The sequence below is a fragment of the Salmo trutta genome, chromosome 2, assembly GCF_901001165.1.
Source record: "Salmo trutta chromosome 2, fSalTru1.1, whole genome shotgun sequence".
Taxonomy (NCBI): Eukaryota; Metazoa; Chordata; class Actinopteri; order Salmoniformes; family Salmonidae; genus Salmo; species Salmo trutta.
In genome coordinates, this window is record NC_042958.1 from 15,339,637 (window position 1) to 15,356,225 (window position 16,589).

Here is a 16,589-nt window from a genome sequence, read left to right on the forward strand (position 1 = left end):
CAGAGTTTCTAAACCCAGAGACGCCACATCGCAAACGGACACGTTTTCGTCAAAAACAACAACGTCGACGGTTGTAATGGTCGTCTCATGTCGAAATGCGAATCAAGGAATGCCTTGATTTGACGTTCGCATTTCGACATGAGATGACCATTACAACCGTCGACGTGTTTCTACGCATGAGCTTAACTAGCCAACGTAGCCATGACATTGCCTACAAGTGTTATCGGGGATTTCTATTGTAGAAGTAGTTTCTGCCTATCTTCACACTGTACTTACTGTCTTTGATAAAGGTCTCTTGCCTTTTTATGTGAAAGTGTCATTCTCTTCTTATGCCACCAGACAGCAGCATCTAAATGGCATCAAAGATACACTGCCTTCTGAAAATAGTCAGACCCCTTGACTTCAACATTTTGTTACGTTAGAGTCTTATTCTAAAATTCCTCATCAATTTACACACAATACCCCATAATGACAAAGAAAAAACTGGTTTTTAGACATTTTTGCAAATGTATATATAAGAAAACCCCCCCTGAAATATCATGTTTATGTAAATGTTATCTTAGGTCTCTCTTTATGTAGTGCTGTGTTGTCTCTTGTCATGACGTGTGTTTTTTCCTATATTTTTTAAATATTTTTTTTATCCCCGTCCCCGCAGGAGGCCTTTTGCCTTTTGGTAGGCCGACATTGTAAATAACAGTTTGTTCTTTACTGACTTGCCTAGTTAAATACATTTTTTTTTTAAGTATTCAGAGCTTTTACTCAGTACTTTGTTGAAGAACCTTCGACAGCGATTACAGCATTGAGTCTTCTTGGGTATGACGCTACAACCAAATACAATGCTTTTCGTTTTTTAAATATTTAGGAATAACTTGTTCCTTGCCATGCATTCTGAAACTAACTGCAGCTCTTTAAGTGTTGCAGTGATTTCACTCACTGTAGTAGCTGACGTGCATAGTGTTGAATCATCCGCATACATAGACACACTGGCTTTACTCAAGGCCAGTGGCATGTCATTAGTAAAGATTGAAAAAAGTAAGGGGCCTAGACATCTGCCCTGGATAATTCCTGATTCTACCTGGATTATGTTGGAGAGGCTTCCATTAAAGAACACCCTCTGTGTTCTGTTAGACAGGTAACTCTTTGTCCACAATATAGCAGGGGGTGTAAAGCCATAACACATATGTTTTCCCATCAGCAGACCATGATCGATAATGTCAAAAGCCGCACTGAATTCTAACATAACAGTTGCCACAATCTTTTTATCATCAATTTCTCTCAGCCAATCATCAGTCATTTGTGTTTACTAAGGGTCGGTAACAGGCTGATTGGTCGGCTATTTGAGCCAGTAAAGGGGGCTTTACTATTCTTGGGTAGCGGAATTACATTTGCTTCCCTCCAGGCCTGAGGGCACATACTTTCTAGTAGGCTTAGATTGAAGATATGGCAAATAGGAGTGGCAATATCGTCCACTATTATCCTCAGTAATTTTCCAGCGTTTGTTGCTGGCATGTCATGCCTAAATTTGATAATCTTGCCAATGAAATAATCATTAAAGTAATTGGCAATATCAGTGGGTTTTGTGATGAATGAGCCATCTGACTCAATGAATGATGGAGCTGAGTTTGCCTTTTTGGCCAAAATTTCATTTAAAGTGCTCCAAAGCTTTTTACTATCATTCTTTATGTAATGTAGGTTCATCTACTTTTTATTGAGTTTAGTCACATGATTTCTCCATATGCAGTACATTTGCCAATCAGTTGTGCAGCCAGACTTATTTGCCATTTTGCCTCATCCCTCGCAACCATACAATTTTTTAATTCCTCATCAATCTACGAGGATTTAACAATTTGCAGTCATTTTCTTAATGTAACTGGAATAAGCAATTTCATAAATGTGTCAAGTGCAGCGTCTGTTTGCTCCTCATTACACACCACAGACCAACACATATTCTTTACATCAACAACATAGGAATCACTACAAAACTTATTGTATGACCTCTTATACACTATATTAGTGTCACGTCCTGACCAGTAATAGGGGTTATTTGTTATTGTAGTTTGGTCAGGACGTGGCAGGGGGTATTTGTTTTATGTGGTTCGGGCTGGTTGTGTTAGTTAGGGTGTTTGATTTAGTATTCCGGGTTTTGGGCACTGTTCTATGTTTATGTATTTCTATGTTCAGTCTAGTTATTTGTATTTCGTATTTCTATGTTTAGTTAATTGGGGGTTGAACCCTCAATTTGAGGCAGATTCCCAATTAGTGGCAGCTGGTCATCGTCTCTAATTGGGGATCATATTTAAGTTGTTGTTTTTCCCACCTGTGTTTGTGGGAGATTATTTTGAGTTAGTGCATGTTGCACCGCTGTCGTCACGGTTTGTTGTTTGTTATTAGTTAAGCGCTGTTTGTCTCGCCGAGTTTCACATTCAAATAAAAGATGTGGAACGATACTCACGCTGCGCCTTGGTCCTTCTCTACACACAAATGTGACACCAGAGACATTTCTCACCATTGAACTGCCCAATACAATGGCCAGACAAGGGGATGGAGATATCCGCCCATTACTACTCCTCATACAATTCGTTGAACCTTTTAAAGGACCACAAGAAGCAGGATAGCATACGCCCACTACTCCCGGTGATAGGTCCAGACCTCCCACAGCAGGCAGTGCCCTGTCAGATCCAGAGAGAGGGAAAGGAGCCGAACTCAACAACGAAGCCGCTGCTGGAGTCCGCATATTTGGAGTCAGCGCAGCCGTTGCAGACACAGGCAATCCCGGCGATGAAGCCACAGGTAGATCAGGCACCAGTACGGAGAAGCTATTCCTTATGTTAATCTGCTCCGAACCTCTCGCAGACACTCCAGTCCGCTTAGCAGCATGCCGCTGCCTTCGGTTTCCACAACTTGTGACATGGGACCAACACTAATTGGAACAATCCTCTTGCTGTTCTCCGTCCACTCCACTATAAGATGGAGGAGGACAAGAAGATGGAGACGACTTCCTCTGCAGGCAAGTTCCAGGTAGCAAAGGCCATTCGGGTAGGGACAGATGACAAGGCGGGTATACCTCCATCAGGCCTGAACGGCGTCCAGTCACAGGAGTTAAGAATGAGAAAGTTCCAATTTGCGTTTTCCCCATAAGTTAAAAGGGTAATAAATCATTAGAAAACCCTTTTGCAATTATGTTAGCACAGCTGAAAACTGTTGTTCTGATTAAAGAAGCAATGGCCTTCTTTATACTAGTTGTGTATCTGGAGCATCAGCATTTGTGGGTATATTTCAGGCCCAAATTTGCCACAAACAAAGACCGTTATTCTGAAACTCGTCAGTCTATTCTTGTTCTGAGAAATGAAGACTATTCCAATGCGAGAAATTGCCAAGAAACTGAAGATCTCCTACAACGCTGTTTGCTACTCCCTTCACAGAACAGCGCAAACTGGCTCAAACCAGATTAGAAAGAGGAGTGCCTAGAGTGTCTAGTTTTAGAAACAGATGCCTCACAAGTCCTCAACTGGCAGCTTCATTAAATAGTACCCGCAAAACACCAGTCTCAACGTCAACAGTGAAGAGGTGACTCCAGGATGCTGGCCTTCTAGGCAGAGTTGCAAAGAAAAAGCCATATCTCAGACTGGTCAATAAAAAGAAAAGATTAAGATGGGCAAAAAAACACAGACACTGGACAGAGGAAGATTGGGAAAAAAGGGTTATGGACAGACAAATCTAAGTTTGAGGTGTTCGGATCACAAAGAAGAACATTCGTGAGATGCAGAAAAAAATAAAAGATGCCACCTGTCAAACATGGTGGAGGCAATGTGATGGTCTGGGGGTGCTTTGGTGGTGGTAAAGTGGGAGATTTGTACAGGGTAAAAGAGATCTTGAAGAAGGAAGGCTAACACTCCATTTTGCAACGGCATGCCATACCCCGTGGACGGCACTTAATTGGAGCCAATTTCCTCCTACAATAGGATAATGACAACAAACTATGCAAGAACCATTTAGGGAAGAAGCAGTCAACTGGTATTCTGTCTATAATGTAGTGGCCAGCACAGTCACTGGATCTCAACCCAATTTTTTATTTACTTAGATAAGTCATTTAAGAACAAATTCTTATTTACAATGACAGCCTACCAGGGAACAGTGGGTTAAATGCCTTGTTCATGGACATAACAACATATTTGAACTTTGTCAGCTTTGATCTAGCAACCTTTCAGTTACTGGCCCAATGCTCTAACCACTAGGCTACCTATTGAGCTGTTGTGGGAGCAGCTTGAGCATATGGTATGTAAGAAGTGCCCTCCAATCCAATTTGTGAGAGGTGCTTCAGGAAGCATGGGGTGAAATCTCTTCAGATTACCTCAACAAATTGACAACTAGAATGCCAAAGGTCTGCATATGTGTTATTTCATAGTTTTGATGTCTTCACTATTATTCTACAATGTAGAAAATAGTACAAATAAAGAAAAACCCTTGAATGAGTAGGTGTGTCCATACCTTTGACTGGTACTGTATGTAGATACGTGTTAGAAAAAACACTATATTTCCCTTTTGACAGAGTGATGCTGAAGGTAAAAAACGTACCACACTCTCACCTACTGCCTCCTGTCCTTCACAAACAGACAGACTGACAGAGAGAGGAAAGGGAGTGTGGAGAGAGCGATAATTGAAAGTAACAATTAACCTAATGGAATGATTTAATTGCATTGCCTTGACAACAGTCGTACCCAATACCCATTTATGCCAATAAAGCTAATTTCAATTTATTTCAGTTGAAAGAGAGAAAGAGGGTGGCTGAATTCCCTAACAATTGTCCTCCACCTAATCTTCCCACCTAACTGTCCTGACAGGTTCGAGCAGGATGGTCACAATAGCATGGAGCTTAGACTAGAAAGGATTGTAAAGCAGTGCTGTAGACTGCTGGAGTAATATCATAACAGCACACTAGAACCCTGTCCTGGCAGGCAGGAAGGTCCATTATGTCATTATCAGATTGAAACAGAGCCAAAGTCTTCTGCTAGAGAATGTTACATTGGCACTATGGCACTCAGTCTAACTGTAGCAACCCTCAATGTGAGGGCACTACAGCCTCCACCCAGACGTCTGGACCTCGTGAGCTTGTCCTATAATAGCAAGGTTGCCAGTTCAAGCCCTGTGTTGGCTGTTCCTGCTCTATCACCACAACACCATGATTTCTTAGCAGTTGGTTGCATCATGCTCACTCCATCTTGATTTTTTTTTTAAACTGCTTGTATTGTAACAGGAACAGGTAGGAGAGGAAATGTGGTCATTAGAGCAGAAATTCTGTTGAACTGGAATGGTGATTACTTTCTCCCTTCCTCCCATTCTCCCCCTCTCCGGACTGCCTGCATTGACCCTTTTTTGAAATAACTCTCTTGCTCTGACTTTATGCAGACACACTGGACTCTACCCCCACAGTAACACATACACTGACACCCCTACACACATATACACCCACACACACATAACATGCACACACATGCATACTGACGCCACACATACACACACACACAAACACACACACACACGTTCACACTCACCACATATGCTGCTGCAACTGTCTTTTATCTATCCTGTAGCCTGGTCACTTTAGCTCTACCTACAGGGCCTTCGGAAAGTATTCAGACTCCTTGACTTGTTCCACATTTTGTTACGTTACAGCCTTATTCTAAAATGTATTAAATAAAATAAAAATCTCAGCAATCTACACACAATACCCCATAATGACAAAACAAAAACAGATTTTTAGAAATATCTGCAAAAAATAAATATATGAAAACTGAAAAAACGTATTTACATAAGTATTCAGACTCTTTGCTATGAGGTGTGTAACTGTAGGTTCCGTCCCTCTCTTCGCCCCAACCCGGGCTCGAACCAGGGACCCTTGCACACATCAACAACTGACACCCCACGAAGCATCATTACCCATCGCGCCACAAAAGCCACGGCCCTTGCAACGCAAGGGGAAACCCTACTTCAAGTCTCAGAGCGAGTGACGTCACTGATTGAAACGCTGTTAGCGCGCACCACCGCTAACTAACTAGCCATTTCACATCGGTTACAGGTGCATCCTGTTTCCATTGATCATCCTTGAGATCATCCTTGTCTATATAAGGTCCTACATTTGACAGTGCATGTCAGAGCAAAAACCAAGCCATGAGGTCAAAGGAATTGTCCATAGAACTCAGAGACAGGATTGTGTCGAGGCACAGATCTGGGGAAGGGTACCAAAACATTTCTGCAGCATTGAAGGCCCCCAAGAACACAGTGGTCTCCATCATTCTTAAATGGAAGAAGTTTGGAACAACCAAGACTCTTCCTAGAGCTGGCCGCCCAGCCAAGCAATTGGGGGAGAAAGGCCTTGGTCTGGGAGGTGACCAAGAACCCGATGGTCACTCTGACAGAGCTCTAGAGTGCCTCTGTGGAGATGGGAGAACCTTCCAGAAGAACAACCATCTATGCAGCACTCCACCAATCAGGCCTTTATGGTAGAGTAGCCAGACGGAAGCCACTCCTCAGTAAAAGGCACATGACAGCCCGCTTGGAGTTTGACAAAGGGCACTCAGTAAGGGAAAAAATAATTTAATCCATTTTAGAATAAGGCTGTAACCTAACAAAATGTGAAAGTCAAGGGGTCTGAATACTTTCTGAAGGCACTGTATATGTACAGTACATAGCTATCTCAATTACCTCGTACCCTGCACATCGACTCGGTACTGGCACTCCCAGTATATAGGGCTCCCGAGTAACGCAGCGGTCTAAGGCACTGCATCTCAGTGCTAAAGGTGTCACTACAGACCTTGGTTTGATTCCTGGCTGTATCACAAACGGCTGTGATTGGGAGTCCCATTGGGCGGCACAAAATTAGCCCAGTGTTGTCCGGGTTTGGCAGGGGTAGGCCGTCATTGTAAGTAAGAATTTGTTCTTAACTGACTTGCCTAGTTAAAAAAATGTATGCAAGTTTTGTGAAATTAAGGTTAAATAAAAATAAATATTGGCATGTTATTTTGTACTCCGTATATATAGCCTTGTTATTTTCTACTCCCTGTATACAACCATGTTATTTTCTACTCCCTGTGTATAGCCATGTTATTTTCTACTCCCTGTATACAACCATGTTATTTTCTACTCCCTGTGTATAGCCATGTTATTTTCTACTCCCTGTATACAACCATGTTATTTTCTACTCCCTGTGTATAGCCATGTTATTTTCTACTCCCTGTATACAACCATGTTATTTTCTACTCCCTGTGTATAGCCATGTTATTTTCTACTCCCTGTATACAACCATGTTATTTTCTACTCCCTGTGTATAGCCATGTTATTTTCTACTCCCTGTGTATAGCCATGTTATTTTCTACTCCCTGTATACAACCATGTTATTTTCTACTCCCTGTGTATAGCCATGTTATTTTCTACTCCCTGTATACAGCCATGTTATTTTCTACTCCCTGTATACAGCCATGTTATTTTCTACTCCCTGTGTATAGCCATGTTATTTTCTACTCCCTGTATATAACCATGTTATTTTCTACTCCCTGTATACAGCCATGTTATTTTCTACTCCCTGTGTATAGCCATGTTATTTTATACTCCCTGTGTATAGCCATGTTATTTTCTACTCCCTGTGTATAACCATGTTATTTTCTACTCCCTGTGTATAGCCATGTTATTTTCTACTCCCTGTGTATAGCCATGTTATTTTCTACTCCCTGTGTATAGCCATGTTATTTTCTACTCCCTGTATACAACCATGTTATTTTCTACTCCCTGTATATAGCCATGTTATTTTCTACTCCCTGTGTATAGCCATGTTATTTTCTACTCCCTGTGTATAGCCATGTTATTTTCTACTCCCTGTGTACAGCCATGTTATTTTCTACTCCCTGTATATAGCCATGTTATTTTCTACTCCCTGTGTATAGCCATGTTATTTTCTACTCCCTGTGTATAGCCATGTTATTTTCTACTCCCTGTGTATAGCCATGTTATTTTCTACTCCCTGTGTACAGCCATGTTATTTTCTACTCCCTGTGTATAGCCATGTTATTTTCTACTCCCTGTATATAGCCATGTTATTTTCTACTCCCTGTATACAACCATGTTATTTTCTACTCCCTGTGTATAGCCATGTTATTTTCTACTCCCTGTATACAGCCATGTTATTTTTACTCTTTATTTTTATTCGTTATTCACTGTGGATTTATTCGTCATGTCACTATTTCATTTAAAAAGAAAATCTTTGTTATCTTATCTTTAACTCTACGTTGTTGGAAAGGACCCATAAGTAATCATTTCACTGTTAGTCTACACCTGTTGTCTTCGAATCATGTGGCAAATACAATTTTATTTGACATTTCTCTGTCTCTCTTGCTCTCTTTCTCTTTTTCTCCCTCTCTCGGAATTCAAGGCTCCTCTGGACTGTACTTGTACCCACTGCGCAAAATTACTCATCTGTAAAAAAATGTGTGTGTGTGTGTGTATGTATGTATGTAGAGACTGGGTTGCTTTCAGAGTACAGCTTTTGTTTATGGTTGCATCATTTCTGGTAGTTATAGTCGGCTGAACCAATGAACCACCTTGCTGCGGTGGTCTAAACAGCAGCAGGGGAATAAATAAGGATGCGTTCCAGATACACACATTTTGCACTGTAAGCCTGCAGAAATCAGTGACGTGGTTGCTGAGACGCTTCCCCAGACATTGTAAAGATTTGATATTCTGTGCAAGTCAATTTGCCCAATGTGCGTTAACTGGAACGCACCCACAACCTTCCGCTTATCTCGGCTTCCTTCCCAGAACACAGACTTCTCAACCATCCCCGGGTGAGACGGTGCTTTGGCAATGTAAACATGTTTCCCATGACGATATATCGCCCTTGAATTGAGAGAAGAGAGAGAGCGCGATAAAGGCAGCATGTGGAAAATTCAAGCCGCCTCTGTGTGGAAGGTTAATGGCTGTCATTTATCGGTGAATCTTCAACACAACTGCTTTCTGATTACCAGAGGAGATAGGGAGGGAAGGAGAGGGCGAGAGTTTGCCAAAATCAATATTTTATTCACTGCACGTCTGGGCAGCTGAATACACACAACAGTATTGACTCCCTTTCTTTCTCCATCTCTCTCTTCCTCTTCACCTCTCTCTCTCTGACTGGGGGACATAAACCTATTGCGATTGACAGGTTGGTTGCATAATTTTTGTTCTCCAGCTGAGAGAGAGAGAGAGAGAGAGAGAGAGCGAGAGAGAGAGAGAGAGGAGAGAGAGAGAGAGAGAGAGAGAGAGAGAGAGAGAGAGAGAGAGGAGAGAGAGAGAGAGAGAGAGGGGAGGGGGCGTGGCGTGGCGTAGCGTGGTGTGGTTGGCAGATGATTCCGTCTGGCTCCCTTGCACTCGACGTTTACTCCTCAAACCGATCACCGGGAACCCCTAACTTACCAGCCTTCAACCGTGTGTAATTAATGACCCGATTCTACTTAATGAGGTAGCTATGTTTTCATTTTCACAACCTTTATGTAGGGTATTTGCCTATGTTGTGTATATTGTCATAAGCTCCTGTTAAATTATTTCCTTGATGACGAAGATTAATGTCTAGAAAAAGTTGAGGGAGTCTGTCCCCACTCCATGGTTAATTTATATTCGAAATCAAACAAGCAAACAAACTCTTATCCTCCAACCGTAGAAAAACATCTGACTGGTCGACTCCCTTGTCAGATCGAGTCAATGGGTATGGTCAGGGTTGGCTAGGTTACCTTCTAAATGTAATAATTTACAGTTACTAGTTACCTGTCCAAAATTGTAATCAGTAAGGTCATTTTGGTCTCTGACTGCTATGATGACACACCATCATAGCAGTCTGGTGGAACAAACTTAAACTTGCTCCTTTCATCAATGCTGAATTGAATGTAATTGAAAAACAGAAAGGAGTCATGTATTTTTTCCACAAAATTCCTTTCTGAATGTAAAAGTAATTCCAGAAGTAACATTTAGTTTTTCGGGATGCTGCAATACAGTAGCCCACTGCAGATGGCCAGCTTCTTGTGTGTGTGTTTATTTGAAATCCGGGTCACAGCACCAATGTAGCCAACTGGGTATTGAACCTGGGTCTCACCCCTGTTTTACTCCACTGATCTAAGGTCAGGTAAGGCACTTGAACAAGAATCTGTAGCACACTTAGGCTTTAGCAGAAGTAGTGTTTAGTCATTACCCCACCACTCTGGGGTGGGAGAGAGGAAGTTGCGAAAGAGACAGTCCTGAAAAAGTCTTATTTTACAAAAGAAAAACCTAGCTCCAATTAAGGCACTTGTGGTGATCAGAGAGGATCTGAGGAAATAATATGGCAAATATTACACTTAGCCAACCAAACGGGGGAAGGAAAGAGAGAGTTGATGAGATGGGGAGAAAGAGAGAGGGATGAGAAAGAGAGAGGGATGAGAAAGAGAGAGTTGATGAGATGGGGAGAGAGGGATGAGATGGGGAGAAAGAGAGGGATGAGATGGGGAGAAAGAGAGAGGGATGGAGAGTGTCTTGTGGCGTTAACGTATCTCTCCTCTCTGGAATGGCATGGTTGAGTGTTCCCTATATGTCATTTAGGGTGAAGATAATTCTCTTGGAACCACTTGTCTTTTCTTATCAGGAAAGACAACCAGGCAAACACTGTATAGGTGTGTTTGGTTGACTTTATGGGTGTAGGCAAAAGACACACACACACATACACACCTTGTGGCCCAATATTGATTGCAGATACAGTGAGCTCAAGGAGCAGTAAGTGTGGGGGACAGGTCCAACCTTAGAACAACATTATCAGTTATATGTAATGACATGGACACACACACATACACACACAGTAAGGAAGTGTTCTGTGTTGGTGCCTACAGTTCACTGTTTGTGTCCAATATTGGAATGTGAGTGAGTTGGTCATGAGATGGGCATCAGGGAACCTAGTCTCCCAACAACCATCAGCTGATCCCATTTCAAACCCCACCTGACAGGATCTGAAATGATGGGCTTACCAATCCTCCCAGATAGATTGGTTGGTGATGGGCTATATGGTCTCTCTCTCGATCCGTCCTTCTCTCTTTCCTTCTCTCTCCACATTGAAAGGGGAAGTGGTGTCTGTCTAGTCAGAAGTGTCATAGGGTTGCAGGAAGTGAAGTGGGGCTTGTGATTCTGCATCACTGTACTATCAGATTGTTTTCTACTCAGATATTATCTAATCTACCAGCTGCAAAAACATAAACACTGTCTATTTAACACACACACACACACACACACACACGACCCTGTGCAAAGATTGTGTTTTTGTGTGTGTCGTCCCTCTGTTGCAGGACAGGGAAAGTTTTTAATTCCAGGTGCATGTAGCTCAGTCTACCAGAAGATGGCAGCGGTACCACAGATATGCATGTAAACACACACTAATAAAACAATGCTCAGGCAGGAAAATCAACTAACCTGATCAATGACCAGCCTTGACCACCCATACTCAACTGGCGGATGTTGCCTATATATAAAACAAATAATCTGTCGGGATTTTAATTTACTGCTGTTGAGGTTTGTAGTAGTAGAATGCACACGGTTAAATTTTGAAATTTGGTAGGGCATGATCAGTTTCCCTCTTGTTATGCCATTCACTGACAGACCTTGCTTAGAGATATTTATAACCTCTCAGAAATGTCCAGTTGATCAACTACTGGCCATGTTAGCTAGATGGGTAAATTAGGCTAACCAGCTATCTACATCTTGTAGTTAGCGTTGCCAGATTACTCTACCCCCCAGGGGGCCCACATTGATTTTGTTGAGTCACTCAGGTATCATAACACACGGCCCTGGGCAAAATGTGTAGATTTGCAGAAAATTTGCTTTAAAACTGCAAAAGAACACAGACACTGGACAGAGGAACTCTGCCTAGAAAGCCAGCATCCCGGAGTCACCTCTTCACTGTTGACATTGAGACTGGTGTTTTGCGGGTACTGTTTAATGAAGCTCCTATTTGAGGACTTGTGAGGTGTCTGTTTCTCAAACTAGACACTCTAATGTACTTGTCCTCTTGCTCAGTTGTGCTCCGGGGCCTCCCAATCCTCTTTCTATTCTGGTTAGAGCCACTTTGCGCTGTTCTGTGAAGGGAGTAGTACACAGCATTGTATGAGATCTTCAGTTTCTTGGCAATTTCTAGCATGGAATAGCCTTCATTTCTCAGAACAAGAATAGACTGACGAGTTCCAGAAGAAAGTTATTTGTTTCTGGCCATTTTGAGCCTGTAATCGAACCCACAAATGCTGATGCTCCAGATACTCAACTAGTCTAAAGAAGACCAGTTTTATTGCTTCTTTAATCAGAACAACAGTTTTGAGCTGTGCTAACATAATTGCAAAAGGGTTTTCTAATGATCAATTTGCCTTCTAAAATGATAAACTTGGATTAGCTAACCCAACGTGCCATTGGAACACAGGAGTGATGGTTGCTGATAATGGGCCTCTGCCCGCCTATGTAGATATTCCATTAAAAGTCAGCCGTTTCCAGCTACAATGTTAATGTTGTAAATGACTGTCTACACTGTATTTCTGATGAATTTGATGTTATTTTAATGGACAAAAAATGTGCTCTTCTTTCAAAAAGATCCAAGATGGCGTAGCAGTGCAGACGTGTATTGTTTGTCCTCTCGTGTACGTTTGTATTTTTTGTCCTTTTTTTGTATGTATTTCAATTTTATTTTCAATCTCTTTTCCATTTTAATTCAATTATACCTTCCAGTAACCTGCCTCATCCAATGTGATACAGAACCGCTATTTTTATTTTTATTTTTTAGACCTTATAGCCAAAACCACCTAGCCATCAGCAGCTAACTAGCTAATTAGCTACAAGCTATTTAGTCATTGTTAGCCACTGCTAGCGGCCTTTACTTTCTGCACAGATACCAGCCCTTTTTTTTGCCTGGATAATACTCTCCAGCCTACCAGTATCGGACTGTTTCTCCACTACAACACTGGATTCCTGCCGTAAACCCTGGACCATTACTCCTGATCTTCACAGCTGCCACCGAGTGACCCAGTACCGAAGCTATCCCTGAGGCCCACCTCCCGGACTACTCAGTTGTTCACCCGGACTCCACCCAAACACGGCTAGAATCCACTACTCCACCGGATCCTTGCCGTAAGCTCTGGACCTTGGCACCGGATCACCGCTGCTGCCGAGTGGCTATAGTGGCTAACCCCCCTGCCCCGAAGCTAGCACCAGTTAGCCGTGAGCCAGGCACATCTCCTGGCTAGCAAACTAAATTACTACAACTACAATACCTCTTTCGCCATCTGGCTTGGATCCTTTGTCGACGCGGCGCCCCGCCGCACCACCATGACTGGTCAGCCGACGAATACTCCATCCGCTGTGCCTTCAACCGGCCTCCGTCGGACGTCGGCGCAGACACTTCTATTAGCCTCGGGCTGCTAACTTTAAACGCCGTGTCTCCCGCGTGCTAGCGTAGTAGCGACTACGCCGCAGCTTCCCTGTTCCATCTATTGCTGTACCCTGGACCCTATGATCACTTGGGTACATAGCAGATGCCTGCTGGACTGTCCATTAATCACGGTACTCCATTCTGTTTATTTTTGTTTATCTGTCGGCCCCAGCCGCGGACTCAGGCTCTGTGTGTAGTTAACCGACCCTCTCTGCCCATTCATTGCCATTTTACCTGTTGTTGTTGTTTTAGCTGATTAGCTGTTGTTGTCTTACCCGTTGTTGTCTTAGCTAGCTCTCCCAATCAACACCTGTGATTGCTTTATGCCTCGCTTTATGTCTCTCTCAAATGTCAATATGCCTTGTATACTGTTTAGGTTAGTTATCATTGTTTGAGTTTACAATGGAGCCCCTAGTTCCACTCATCATACCTCTGATACCTCCTTTGTCCCACGTCCCACACATGCGGTGAACTCACCCATTATAACCAGCATGTCCAGAGATGCAACCTCTCTTATCATCACTCAGTGCCTGGGCTTACCGCCGCTGTACCTGCACCCTACCATACCCTTGTCTGCACATTATGCCCTGAATCTATTCTACCATGCCCAGAAATCTGCTCCTTTTATTCTTTGTCCCCAACGCTCTAGACGACCAGTTTTGAAATCCTTTAGCCATATCCTCATCCTACTCCTCCTCTGTTCCTCGGGTGATATGGCGGTTAACCCAGGCCCTGCATGTCCTCAGGCACCCTCATTTGTTGACTTCTGTGATCGAAAAAACCTTGGTTTCATGCATGTTAACGTCAGAAGCCTCCTCCCTAAGTTTGTTTTACTCACTGCTTTAGCACACTCCGCCAACCCTGATGTCCTTGCAGTGTCTGAATCCTGGTTTAGGAAGGCCACCAAAAATTCTGAGATTTCCATACCCAACTCCAACATTTCCCGTCAAGATAGAACTGCCAAAGGGGGAGGAGTTGCAATCTACTGCAGAGATAGCCTGCAAAGTTCTGTCATACTTTCCAGGTCTGTACCCAAACAGTTCGAACTTCTAATTTTAAAAACTAATCTCTCCAGAAATAACTCTCTCACTGTTGCCGCCTCTTACCGACCCCCCTCTGCTCCCAGCTGTGCCCTGGACACCATATGTGAATTGATCGCTCCCCATCTAGCTTCAGAGTTCGTTCTGTTAGGTGACCTAAACTGGGATATGCTTACCACCCCGGCAGTCCTACAATCTAAGCTAGATGCCCTCAATCTCACACAAATCATCAAGGAACCCACCAGGTACAACCCTAAATCTGTAAACATGGGCACTATCCTGACATTATCCTGACCAACTTGCCCTCCAAATACACCTCTGCTGTTTTCAATCAGGATCTCAGCGATCACTGCCTCATTGCCTGTATCCGCTATGGGTCCGCGGTCAAACGACCACCCCTCATCACTGTCAAACGCTCCCTAAAACACTTCTGCGAGCAGGCCTTTCTAATCGACCTGGCTCGGGTATCCTGGAACGATATTGACCTCATCCCGTCAGTCGAGGATGCCTGGTCGTTCTTTAAAAGTAATTTCCTCACCATCTTAGATAAGCACGCCCCTTTCAAAAAATGCAGAACTAAGAACAGATATAGCCCTTGGTTCACTCCAGACCTGACTGCCCTTGACCAGCCCAAAAACATCCTGTGGCGGACTGCAATAGCATCGAATAGTCCCCACGATATGCAACTGTTCAGGGAAGTCAGGAACCAATACACGCAGTCAGTTAGGAAAGCAAAGCCTAGCTTTTTCAAGCAGAAATGTGCATCCTGTAGCTCTAACTCCAAAAAGTTTTGGGACACTGTAAAGTCCATGGAGAACAAGAGCACCTCCTCCCAGCTGCCCACTGCACTGAGGCTAGGTAACACGGTCACCACCGATAAATCCATGATCATCGAAAAATTCAATAAGCATTTCTCTACTGCTGGCCATGCCTTCCTCCTGGCTACTCCAACCCCGGCCAACAGCTCCCCGTCCCCGTCCCCCTGCAGCTACTCGCCCGAGCCTCCCCAGCTTCTCCTTCACCCAAATCCAGATAGCAGATGTTCCGAAAGAGCTGCAAAACCTGGACCCGTACAAATCAGCTGGGCTAGACAATCTGGACCCTCTCTTTCTTAAACTCTCCGCCGCCATTGTTGCAACCCCTATTACCAGCCTGTTCAACCTCTCTTTTGTATCGTCCGAGATCCCTAAAGATTGGAAAGCTGCCGCGGTCATCCCCCTTTTCAAAGGGGGTGACACTCTAGACCCAAACTGCTATAGACCTATATCTATCCTACCCTGCCTCTCTAAAGTCTTCGAAAGCCAAGTTAATAAACAGATCACTGACCATTTCGAATCCCACCGTACCTTCTCCGCTGTGCAATCTGGTTTCCGAGCCGGTCACGGGTGTACCTCAGCCACGCTCAAGGTACTAAACGATATCATAACCGCCATCGATAAAAGACAGTACTGTGCAGCCGTCTTCATCGACCTGGCCAAGGCTTTCGACTCTGTCAATCACCGTATTCTTATCGGCAGACTCAATAGCCTTGGTTTCTCTAATGACTGCCTCGCCTGGTTCACCAACTACTTTGCAGACAGAGTTCAGTGTGTCAAATCGGAGGGCATGTTGTCCGGACCTCTGGCAGTCTCTGTGGGGGTACCACAGGGTTAAATTCTCGGGCCGACTCTTTTCTCTGTATACATTAATGATGTCGCTCTTGCTGCGGGCGATTCCCTGATCCACCTCTATGCAGACGACACCATTCTGTATACTTCTGGCCCTTCCTTGGACACTGTGCTAACTAACCTCCAAACGAGCTTCAATGCCATACAACACTCCTTCCGTGGCCTCCAACTGCTCTTAAACGCTAGTAAAACCAAATGCATGCTTTTCAACCGTTCGCTGCCCGCACCCGCCCGCCCGACTAGCATCACCACCCTGGACGGTTCTGACCTACAATATGTGGACAACTACAAATACCTAGGTGTCTGGCTGGACTGTAAATTCTCCTTCCAGACTCATATTAAACATCTCCAATCCAAAATCAAATCTAGAATCGGCTTTCTATTTCGCAACAAAGCCTCCTTCACTCTCTCCGCCAAACTTACCCTAGT

At 43.6% G+C, this 16,589-nt stretch overlaps 1 protein-coding gene across 2 annotated transcripts in view; it reads left to right on the forward strand.

Annotated features, from left to right (window-relative positions):
• Nucleotides 1–9,350: 9,350 nt before the first annotated feature.
• LOC115151868 (phospholipase D1) overlaps nt 9,351–16,589 on the forward strand; it is a 30,254-nt gene continuing 23,015 nt past the window's right edge. Inside the window, exon 1 of one of the 2 annotated variants that reach the window (XR_003867382.1) lies at nt 9,351–9,487. The gene's annotated coding sequence lies outside the window, so the exon portion shown is untranslated. The remainder of the gene's footprint in view (nt 9,488–16,589) is intronic. The other variant, XM_029696178.1, reaches the window with a different exon arrangement.